The sequence below is a fragment of the Syzygium oleosum genome, unplaced genomic scaffold (assembly GCF_021117445.2).
Source record: "Syzygium oleosum isolate NSW1041296 unplaced genomic scaffold, Sole_v2.1 Sole_v2.17, whole genome shotgun sequence".
NCBI classification, from domain to species: Eukaryota; Viridiplantae; Streptophyta; class Magnoliopsida; order Myrtales; family Myrtaceae; genus Syzygium; species Syzygium oleosum.
This window is the reverse complement of record NW_026607501.1, coordinates 1,413,075-1,425,934: the sequence shown is the minus strand read 5'-3', so window position 1 is coordinate 1,425,934 and position 12,860 is coordinate 1,413,075.

The following is a 12,860-nucleotide window of genomic DNA, read 5'->3' as shown; positions in this document are numbered from 1 at the left end:
TCGGCTAACTCCCGTTCCTGCATCCCCTGAGGCATCAGCCCCGAAGCATAAAGGTGGAAAGAATGCCGACAGTGAGGAAGATGACGATCTGCCCGATTTAGTAGATGACCCCGTTCAGATTATCGTCAACAAGGATAAACCTGATGAACGGGTCAACAAACTTGAAGAAAGAGTGAAGCAGCTGGAAGGTTCGCAAGATTCACCTTCGATCGATCTATCCTTGTACTCACAGATCAAAATCCCAAAGAAGTTCAAAATGCCAGATTTTGACAAGTACAATGGCACCACATGTCCAAAAGCCCACCTGCAGCTCTATCACGTACAGATGACTTCGTATGTTGACAACGAACTCCTGATGATCCATGCCTTTCAAGCAAGTTTGACGGGTCCTGCTTTGAACTGGTATCTCATGAAGAAGATAAATGGCCTCAAAACTTGGAAAGAAGCTAGTGAAGCATTTCTAAAACAGTACAGGTTCATAACGGACATCATTCCCACCCGCGATGACCTCGAGCGTGCTCAGATGAAAAAGACTGAGTCGTTCAAAGATTATGCTATCAGATGGAGAAATATAGCCGCTCAGGTTGTCCCGGAACCTATAGACAGTGAATTGAAGAGGATGTTCATTAAAACTCTCCCGTTCGAGTATCGTAATCGGATGGTAGCCACTCCGGCTGACAACTTCAATCAACTCATCCCCATAGGTGAACAGATTGAGATAGGGCTGAAAGATGGGTGGTTTGTGGAGCCGTCTTCCTCGACCAAAAGATTTGGTGCAAGGAAGGAGAAGGAACCGGCACTTGAAGTGAATGCGACTTATACCCAAACGGGCCGACGGAATGCTAACCTTGTCCCAGCAATCCAAGTAGCAGAAGCTCAGCAACAGAACATTGGCCGTCAACCCTCTCAGAGGAGGAACAACAAGAGGCAATTCACCCCTCTCCCCGGGTCGTTGTCCCAAGTACTGACAGTACTCCAAAAGAAAGGTTTGCTTACCACCGAGCCAAAGCGACCTAACTCTGAAAAGTACTATAACTATGACCCATCTAAGAAATGTGATTATCATATGGGTGAAGTGGGGCATTCAACTGACGACTGCTTTACCCTCAAGCATCGAATCCAGGATCTCCTGGACACAAAGGCTTTCTCATTCCAACCTGCCAGGCCGAATGTTCAGAACAACCCGCTCCCTGATCACACGGGCAATGTGAATGGCATATTTAGTTTCGATGCTGGTCGAATCAAGAATGTCAAGGTGTATACCACCAACGTCTACGGTGAGTTAGTAAAAGCCGGTTATTACCCAAGTAACGAGCTCCTTCCCCTGGCTATCATGAGAGAAAGAATCTCAAGAATGGTAGAAGCTGGGATGATCGTTTATGCTGACCACACTGGCATCGTTTCTACTATTTCCGAAGTGGTTATTAATTGGGAGGAGGAGTTTGCTACATTGAACACTGGGAAGGACAAGCTCGACCCTTTACTTGAAGACATGCCTCCGCTCGAAGACGCGTCTGATAATGAAGAGATCGTAGTAAGCACGCCTACAGCTGATGAAGGAATAGTGATCGAGATACCTCAACCGTATGAGTACGGTGATGATAAGGCAGTCCCTTGGTCTTACAGTCTCGATGTCGACTTGGTTACCAGATCTGGGCGTACCTATGGCCAAGCTAATGCCCAACTTGCAAAACCTGTTACTGATGAAGAAGCCAAGGAGTTTCTAGCTGTGATTAAGGCTAGCGAATACAATATAGTTGAACAATTGCGCAAGATGCCCGCGCAAATCTCTCTGCTTGAACTCCTCCAAACGTCTGTCAAACATCAAAAGGCCCTGATGAAGGTGTTAAGTGAAGTCCACGTGCCCGAGACGATCGATCATGACAAATTGGAGGAATTTGTGGGTTCTATACTCCTCAAGGACCTCATAGCCTTTTCGTATGAAGAGTTCCCTCCGGAAGGGAGGGGCATACCAAGGCACTTTACATTTCACAAATATAAGGCCTCGCATGTAGCCCGGGTACTCATTGACAACGGATCAGCCTTGAACATCTGCCCTTTGGCGACTTTACACCGCCTCGAGATAGATCCTTCTAGGATAAATTCTGCGAAGACCTCCGTGCGAGCCTTTGACGGAACGAAGAAAGAAGTAATGGGAGAAATCCATCTTGACATACAGATAGGACCAACAATGTTCAACATCCTATTTCAAGTCATGGATATTCCCACTGCATTCAATTTTCTGTTGGGTCGTCCATGGATTCATACTGCCGGAGCTGTGCCATCCAGTCTACATCAGAAGGTGAAGTTCGTTGTGGAGAGAAAGTTAGTCACAGTCCACGGTGAAGAAGAGTACCCAATTTACCACGCGACTGCTATCCCCTATGTTGAGCCGGATTGCAAAATAGAATCGAGCTATCAGTCGCTCGAGCTCGTATCTACCATACATGCGTCTAGAGGATCATCACCGTCCATTCCTGAGATGTCAAATGCTGCAGTCATGGTTGGAAGAGTAATGATGTCCCATGGCTTTACTCCGGGTGAAGGCCTTGGTAGGACTGGTCAAGGTATCCGCCAGCCGGTGGAAGTCTCTCGGAGGCCCCACACTACTGGGTTAGGGTACCGGGGGTCAAGCGAGACAAATAATGGGGGACGTGGACGTAGACGTGGACGTGGTCGAAGTCGAGGAGATGGGCAGAATAGACAGCGATCTGAAGAAGAGCCGAATGGTGAAGAACGTGGGCGTGGTAGGTTGCTTCCACACATCCGCGCCACATTCCCAGGCCCTGCAAAAATGATGCATGAAGAGAAAGAGGTGATCGACACTTTGGGGCAACCGAGTGGCAAGTTCGATTATTATGTGAAATACTCGGCGCCCCCGAGCTTCTATGTTGACCCCTGTGACATTATCCCGGATGGATGGGGAGGTATGGATGATCCAACACCTCTAGTGACAGAAGATTCTGACAATGCAATGGATGGAATCACTGCCCTGTTTGATGATTTCTTCGTTGGAGCTATCGAGGAAGGACCGTTAGAGGGAATGGGCACAGGCCCACAAGAGTAAAACTTTTACTTTTTCGCACACTCCCCTGCGTGGGAATTTTTACTGCTTTTTAGGACTTGCCCCGTTTCGGGCGCTGCTTTCCATTTTCATTTCTAGGATTTGATTGTTGCAATTTCCATTCAATAAATGTAATTCATTTTGAAATAATCAATGAAATTACGAGTTATTTTCGTGTTGAGGACATGTTGAGGTACATCAAACCAGCCCGGTGATGATATCCAACCGATAAAAGAAAAATATAGTCCAAGGAGAATTCTGAGGCCTGGGCTTCTTCATGCTTCCTCGTGTTAAAACTTTTTTGAAAAAAAATTTCGAAAAAAAAAGTCACAAAAAAAGAAAATCAAAAGAAATAAATACACTGTTTAGCCCTGTTTGTCCTTCTGAACCCCCTACTTTATGTTTCAGGGGCAATCTTGTGACACGTGAGGGTATGGGAACGGTCCAATCTGATGAATTATGTGCCGCTGAGCCTGATCTTGATGACACCAACGAACTCGAAGATTCCTCGGATCTTCAGCGCGATCTAGAGCATCATGAAAGACCTAAAGTCCTGACGGTAGACCATACTATCACCATCAACCTGAGTGATTCCGGAGAACCCAAAGAGGTGAAGATAGGGGCAACCCTTCCCGAAGGTGAAGCAAAACGCCTGGTCCAACTGCTGAAGGATTACCAGGATATCTTTGCATGGTCGTATACCGATATGCCGGGTTTAGACCCTTCTATTGTGGAGCATAGTCTACCTACTAATCCGGACATGCCGCCCAAGAAACAGAAGCTGCGAAGAACCAAACCTGAACTTTCAAAGAAGATAGAGGAGGAGGTCATGAAACTTTTGAAAGTAGGGTTTATTGAAGTCACCCGATACCCCAGTTGGGTGGCCAATATCGTGCCAGTCATGAAGAAAGATGGCCGAGTTCGGGTTTGTATCGACTATCGCGATCTAAACAAGGCCAGCCCTAAAGACGATTTCCCATTGCCACATATAGACGTTTTGGTGGACAGTACTGCTGGGTTCGAGCTGTTTTCCTTCATGGATGGTTTCTCGGGTTATAATCAGATAAAAATGAAGGACGATGATAAGGAGAAAACGGCGTTCATCACTCCATGGGGGACATTCCACTATAAGGTGATGCCCTTCGGCCTTAAAAATGCCGGGGCAACATATCAACGGGCAATGGTGACGCTTTTCCATGATATGATGCATAAGGAAATCGAGGTCTATGTCGATGACATGATCGCCAAGTCTCAATCTGGGAAGAGTCACGTCGATACCTTGAAGAAGTTATTCGAGAGACTTCGTGAGTTTAAGCTTCGTCTCAACCCAACGAAGTGCATGTTTGGAGCAACCTCGGGCAAATTACTCGGGTTCATAGTAAGCAGTAAGGGTATTGAAGTTGACCCCTCCAAAGTGAAGGCTATATGTGAGTTACAACCTCCATCGACCGTGAAAGAAGTACGAAGCCTCCTGGGTAGATTGAACTACATAGCCCGTTTTATTTCTCAGCTCTCCGAAACTGCTAAGCCGTTCTTCAAACTTCTAAGGAAGAATGCTCAAATGGAATGGGACGATGTTTGTCGGGAAGCGTTTAACGAACTAAAGCAGTACCTGATGAAACCACCAGTGCTAGTCCCACCAGTGTTGGGTCAGCCTTTGATCCTTTACCTCACGATTCATAGCGAGTCTCTAGGTGCGATGCTAGCCCAGAAAAATCCTGAAGATGGAAAAGAGCGAGCTATTTATTACCTAAGTAAGAAGTTCACCGTTTCGGAGTTGAATTATCCTGAAGCCGAGAAGACTTGCGTTGCACTAGTATGGGTCCTCCATAGGCTGCGACAATATACACTGCATCATCAGACTTTGCTTGTGACTGAGAACGATCCCATCAAGTATTTACTTGATCGACCGGCTTTGGTAGGGAAGTTAGCTAAATGGCAGATCTTAATTTCAGAGTTTGACGTCCAAACGATGCCACAGAAGTCAGTTAAAGGCCGAGTAATTGCTGATGTGTTAGCCGAAAATCCTGGAATCTCTGATGATGATAGATATTCTCCAGAAGATCGCATTCTGGTAATAAAAGAAGACGCATGGACCATGTTTTTCGATGGAGCTGTAAACTTGGCTGGTTCCAGACTCGGCGCTTTTAATATCCCCGGATGGGCAACATTATCCAAGAGCACAAAGTTGGTATTCCCCGTACCAACAACATAGCCGAGTACGAAGCTTGCATTCTCGGACTCCAAGCCGCAGGTGGAAATGGGGATAACCAAGTTGAAAGTGTTTGGTGATTCCGCTCTGATTATTCTTCAAACTGTAGGAGAATGGAAGACGAGAGACACCAAACTAGTGCCGTACCATGAATACCTTGAAGAAATTATAGAGGAATTCGAGGATATCTCTTTTGAGTACTTGTCGAGGTCCCATAATCAGTTCGCTGACGCACTAGCCACGTTATCATCCATGCTGCAAGTGATGGGTGGATTAGAGGTAGAACCCTTGAAGATCGAAGTCCTGACAAAACCGGCCTACTGTATGGTTGTGACCGAAGAACCTGACGAAAAGCCATGGTATTACGATATCATGAGTTACATCCAGAGACAAGAATTTCCTGAGGGAAGCACCCCGGCTGACAGGAAGTACATAATGAAAATGGCTTCAAAATTTTTTGTCAGTAGTGAAAAGCTGTACAAAAGATCCTATAATTCGATCCTATTGAGATGTGTGGACGCGGTTGAAGCTACTAGAATCATGCAAGAACTACATGAGGGAATATGTGGTCCACACATGAATGGCCACATGTTAGCTAAGAAGATCATGAGGTTGGGTTATTATTGGCTCAGTCTTGAAAGTGACTGCATCCAACATGTTCGAAGATGTCATCGTTGTCAGGTTCACGGGGACAAAATAAATGTTCCCCCGACAGAATTACATCAGTTGTCTGAGCCGTGGCCCTTTTCAATGTGGGGAATCGATGTGATTGGCCCAATTAATCCCAAGGCATCAAATGGACACCGATTTATCTTGGTCGCGATTGATTATTTCTCCAAGTGGATTGAGGCGGCATCTTATGCAAACGTCACTGCAAGGAACGTTGTAAGATTCATCAGGCGAGACATAGTCGCTCGTTATGGTGTCCCTGAGGCTATTGTCACCGACAATGGGACAAATTTGAACAACAAGTTCATAGATCAGTTGTTCAACGAGTTCAAAATCCGGCACCTAAATTCATCTCCCTATCGTCCACAGATGAATGGAGCAGTTGAAGCCGCTAACAAGAACATCAAGAAGATCCTGGCCAAAACAGCTGAAAACTATCGTGACTGGCATGAAAGGTTGCCATTTGCACTAATGGCATATCGGACTTCGATCCGAACCTCTGTCGGGGCAACCCCTTTTTCTTTGGTGTATGGCATGGAAGCAGTCCTGCCCGTCGAAGTAGAGATCCCTTCCCTGCGAGTCTTGTCTCAAGTGGAGTTGTCCGAGGCGGAATGGATGCGACAAAGGCATGAGCAGTTGAACTTAATTGATGAGAAGCGATTGAAAGCCATTTGCCACGGTCAAACCTATCAGCAGAGGATAGCTAGATCCTTCAACCAAAAGGTGCGTCCAAGACATTTCGAGGTAAATGATCTAGTCCTAAGGAAGGTATTGCCGCCTTTCCTATTCCCGGGGTAAATTTGCCCCAAATTACATTGGTCCATATGTGGTTAAAAAGGTTCTTCCCGGAGGTGCCTTGATTCTCGCAGAAATGGATGGTCGTGAGTTCTCCACTCCTGTTAATTCTGATGCTGTGAAGATGTATTACCCCTGATAAAATCTAACATTTTACAGCAAAAGTTTTCAAGTGTTTGGTTTTATATTCTGAATTGCAAACATTTCACTGATGAATAAATGGTTTCAGTTAAGATGTGTGCATTGGCTTTAAATTCTGCATGGTTATTTTGTCGGTCTGCATCATCGACTTCAAAAGGGGAATTTATTTGGACAATCTGATAACTCATGTGGAATGAATTGAATGTGTTGAATGAGGTATATCGGGATGATGAAAGGCAAGTCATATCCTATACACAGTCCCATGCACTAATCTCCAGTGAGTTGAGTGGAAAAATTCCATGTCTGCAAGGTAAAGAGTTATCTCGCAAAGGGTACGGCAACCGAAATGACGAGAGGCGGTTCATTTCTCTATCCCAAACACCACAGGTTATCCATTGTTTTGCCACTTTGAGCCTAAACACTTGGTGAATTTCTTTCAAATTACCCCTGACAAGAACCACCCCACATCGGGGCAAACTGGAGGTAAGTCAGCATTATAAGGTGAAAAATGAATAGAGATTGTCTTGCTCTCACTTGCATCAATCTTCGAGTGTTGCTTTTTCAGATGAATTCACACGAAGTTCAAGTGCCTTAGGATGACGAAGAGCATTTCTTTCTCTATCCTATACACACTTATATCCATTGTATAGCCCACTTGAGCCTGCAATTTCATTTCATAAAAACCCAGTTGGTGATCATCCCCCACACTGGGGCAAGGTAAAAGCCATCACTGTCCACGCAGCATATCCGGAGCGCCGATAGAAGACAAAGACCCTGAAAGTCCAAATGTTAATCATTCGGTTAAAACAAGTCAAAGGGTGGCTGGCCAATATATGCATTGTAGACAGTGTGTGTCAAAAGTCAAAAATGAAAAAAAAAAAAAAAAACAAAAAACAAAAAACAAAAAACTAGGGGGCAAGAAAAAAGCAGTGTGCCTGGTAAAAGCAAGGCCAATGCCCGTGAAAAAAAAAGAAGAAGAAGAAGAAGAGAATGAAAGAAAAAAATGAAGAAAAAGGAGAGAACTTCGAAGTAGAAAATGTTGAGATGTGTCAAAGTCATCCACAGTCTTAAGGAGTCAAGTGATAAGCTCTCAAGGCCAATGGAGCATCTACCGAGAAGACAATCCCTGGCGGAAAAAAAGACCGGTGATAATGCCGAGATGATCACCAACTCTCACCCCAATTATACACATTTTGAGCCTAATGATCTATTCATTTCTCAACCCATGAGCCTAGCCTATGTTACGTCCCTTGTAAAGTCTCTTCAGATTAGGGCACTTGAACTAACGAAGGATTCATATGTTTATAAGCTTAGCTCGAAGAAGTGCGAGCAAGTCCATTTCTATCTCGTTTTGCAGGGTTCTTGACTTGTAAACCCGGATATGATCACGGAGTATTTTCTTTCAATAGCCTCGACTCGAAGAGCCCCTTTTTGCTAAGCCATTGACCAAGCCCACGTTACGGTCCTGACAAAGACCTCTCAGATTGATAAGGTCGTACCGCTTGCGAGAATACTCGGACCCTTGTCCACATAATGAAGGTGAGATGGAGTGATTCTCATAAATTAGGCAATTTTCGATGAAAGTGAATGAAAGCCCTTTCAGACCGGAAGTCCCTCATTTGACATTTTCAAGACACCCACTTGTGAGTTCGGATTGTCTTATCATGATTTTCCCGTGAAATTTTGTAATGCCGATTCGACAAAACCGTCATGCATGAAAACCAATTGAATTTATAGTGCATGAGTATATGTGTTCTTGATTGTCCATGAATGCATATTATATGTTGCCTAAAACCGTGTCCAGCAGAGACACGCCCTCAAGAGTCGGAGATATCACTGTAAGTATACCTATCCCTTGGATGCCTATGCTTATCCAGTATTCCTTCACTGTTCGAGCAATCGACAGGCTCTATATCTAATCAGTTTTGTTGCAGTCACTCGGCGTCTTGGACAACGTCCAGACGTCTACATATTTCTCATTCGAGTGCCTGAGGAGAAATCCAGGTGTCTCATCCGAGTATCCGAGGAGAAATCCGGATATCTCACCCGAGTGCCTGAGGAGAAATCCAGGTGTCTCATTTGAGTATCCGAGGAGAAATCCGGATATCTCACCAGAGTGCCTGAGGAGAAATCCAGGTATCTCACCAGAGTATCCAAGGAGAAATTCGGATATCTCACCCGAGTGCCTGAGGAGAAATCCAGGTATCTCATTCGAGTATCCGAGGAGAATTCCGGATATCTCATCATATTTCTCACCAGAGTGCCTGAGGAGAAATCCAGGTATCTCATTTGAGTATCCGAGGAGAAATCCGGATATCTCACCAGAGTGCCTGAGGAGAAATCCAGGTGTCTCATCCGAGTATCCGAGGAGAAATCCGGATATCTCATCATATTTTTCACTTGAGTGCCTGAGGAGAAATCCAGGTATCTCATCTGAGTATCCGAGGAGAAATCCGGATATCTCACCATATCTCTCATCCTAGTGCCTGAAGAGAAATCCAGATGTCTCATCCGAGTAACCGAGGTGAAATCCGGGTATCTCACAATGTCCCTTGTCAGAACTCCTGAGGTGAAATCCAAGTAACTGGAGTCTTATCGGAAGTCTTCGATCCTATCAAGTCTGTGAGGTAAAATCCAAATGCTTGACGGCTTCATCAGGATTGTCACGTACCTTTCAATCTACTTAACCACTCCTACAAGGTAAGTAACTTCAGGTACGTTTTTATTCGCATGCATCATTTCTTATTGCATTTCAAAATGGGACTCATATTCCCACAAAAAAATAACATCCATTGCATGGTCAAAATTTAGGTATCATTTAGTCTTTGAATGTAACCTCTTTGAGCTCACTTTCAAAGAGGGGCAGCTGTTGACACCTAAAATTTTAACTAGTCATTTATGAACAATTGCATAGAAAATTAGGGATTAATTTTTTAACCCCTAAACAAAAAAATATAATTAGATGGCATTGCATATAGATATTAGGAGTATTCCATTAATAGTTAATTAGGCCCATATAGTTTGCATATTTATCGGATCGACGGCGAATGGACCCGAGCGAATGGTTCCGAGCTTAAATCAAGCTAATTGAACTAAGCCCGCGAGAACTAGAAAGGTTGGCAAAAAGCCCATGCTATGACCAAAAGTTTGATGGACTCAGAAAATTCTTCCCCACGGTATGGTCAGATAAATGAAAGGAAATAATAGCATGCAGGGGCATGTATCGTCTTCACACATATCTTTGATTTATGGGCACAAGTGGATGAATGATGCAAAGAATAAAAGAAAATATTTGGCTGAGCTGGAGTTGTGCAGACCAAGGGAATAAAAGGAAGAGCAACTGGGAAAGAAATATTCACGTGCGGATATATATTATTTGAGCAATATATCTTTCTCAAAACAAGAAAGTGTATACTGTCAAGGAGCTTCACGTGTCCATATGTGGAGGAAGAATGGGAAAGAACAAAATATAATATATTTTTAAGAGGAAAGAAGATTGACTCCCTTTATCCCGAAGGCCTAAGTCGTCCCTGCATATAAAAAAGAAGACTTATCAGAGACAAGGGGGGTTCGGAGAGAATTTTGGAAGAAAAGAAATAACGAGAGCGAGAGAGAGGATCACGGGTGTACTTGTCCCACTGCGCCTTCACCGACGCCGCACCCGCTCACGGCCAGACCTGTGGCCGTGCGTCACTGCCACCCCGGAGACACGAGTGAAAAGGTGAGAGCCAGAGCGAAAACAAGAGAGAATTGGTTGCGCGCGCCTGCCCCAACGCCGCGCTGCCTCGCGCCCACGCCACTTTGCTCCCGTGCCGTCCAGCATCCGCACCGACGCCGTCATCCGTACCGTGCGGACTGCTGCCGCTACTGTTCTGTGACGCTGCCGTCCCTCTGCTGATTGCCGAGCCGCCGCCCGTCGCTGCTTCTCTCAAGGCCAGACCTGTGGCCGTGAGTCACGACCCCCCCTCGCTCCGATCTCTGCTTATCCTGCTGATCACCACGTTGCTGGATGGGCCCCTCCTACGAAGCTGCTGCATCTGATCCGAGAAGTCTCTGCCGAGCAGCTACCGCATAAAAGACCAGCCACGAAGCCCCCCGTGAAGTCCTCACTGTTTCTGCTTTGCAGATTAATCCGTGACGGTTCATACGAGTCCAACGCTCACCGCGAGATCTGATACTAGTGAGCCACCCCCAGCAATCGTTGGTTGGCGAGATCAAGATTTCTGGGTGATTTTCATCCGAATCCAGCAATACCTGACAAGTCCCAGGCTTGTCCGGTTCAACGTGGGTCAAAGCTTCATTACTTGACTCTTTGACCATATTTTTTTAATCCAGGAATATTGAAGACCATCTTGCTACGCCCAATTTTGACCCTGGTTTATTGAACTTCGTCGTGGGTACTCCTCAAAGAGCCATCTTGCTACCCCCGAGCCGCCGTCAGTCCACTCGCCATCATCCCGATCCGCAATCTCGGTCCGCGAGTTCAAATTTGGGAATATCCCGAAATTAGGTAAGAATGCTATCCGGTATATTTTCAAAATATTTAGATTCCTAGTTCAGATATTTTGAATATTCCGTGAATATTGCGTGGATTGCTAGATATCTTAGGATAATGTGTGTTATATCCGCAATATTCGAAAACACTCAAAATTAGGAAAACTTCCTAATTTAGCAACGTATCTGGACGACTATCCGACCTTATCCCTAAGGTTCGATACGCGGCGATACGGAAAATTATTATCCTATCCATAACCACTTGGGTACGATAATGATTTTTATCCGCTTTCCAAATTTGAATAATCGGCTTTCCGTCGATATCTATAACCCTATAGATATGACTGATAGTTTGATTTTTGTGCCTAATCCGAGTTTGAAACAAATATGGCGGATCGCGTGGACGTTTTGAATGTGGTTGCTATCCTTGTTTATTTAATTGCTTTCCTTTTTCAAATAAACAGAAAATTCAAAAAAATATTAATTAGATTTGAATTAGAGCTTTTGCATGTCTAGGAAGCCTAAATGTATCTAGAAGATAGAGTAGTTATTTAATTTAAATTAGGACTTGAGATGATCTATTTCCTAGTTTAAATTAAGTAATATTCTAATCTTAATAGATTATTCAGGTTATTCATTATTTCGAATTTTAACAAAAATCCTAAAAAGAAATCATGCTAGGGTAGATTAAGTCATCATAGTTTGCATGTTAATTTAGGCATTTTTATTATTCCGAATTTAAATTGAGAAAATACCAAAAATAATCATTCGTCTTGTCATTAGAAATAGGTCACGTCGTCGCACGACATATAGTTTGCATGCTAGGTTGCATTAATCGCATGTCATTTTCGCATGTCATTGCATATAGGCTAGATTTCATTTAAATAAGTGAAAATCCAAAAAAAGAAATTGAGTGAATTGCTTGTTAATTAGAAATCATATTAGGGTGTCAATGTGATTTTCTAGCTAACAATGCAGATGCTTACGTTGCTTCCAGGTAAGTAATTCTTCCAAACTTGCAATTTATTTAATGCTTTCTGGGTGTTAAATTGGTGGTTTGCGCACTCGCATGAACACCTCACATGTTAGTGACTAAGTCAAAATGGATCCAAACTGCCTGCCAAAACATTTTTGAAAAGAAAAGGTACCGAAAGGGCGTTAGACCAGATCTAGCGTAATCAAGTCCCCGGGCTTAGAATCTCTGGTTCGTAGGAATAAAACATATCTCCCTATGTTTTATTTAGGTTTCTAATCAACCTACCATAAATTGATTAGTGGCGACTCCGAGCATAAAACTTTTGCATGTTAAAAACTTAAACCCTAAGTTGCGAATTGGTAGGGCTTGGGAGGGCCCGAGTTAGGCTTAGTCTTAACAATCCATTAGCCTGAGAAAATTTAGGTCGCGACAGGATGAAAGAGCGAATAGACCCTGTAGAGGCTCCCATAAAAGTTCCATACTTGCTGCGAACTACTCGGTTTAAGCCA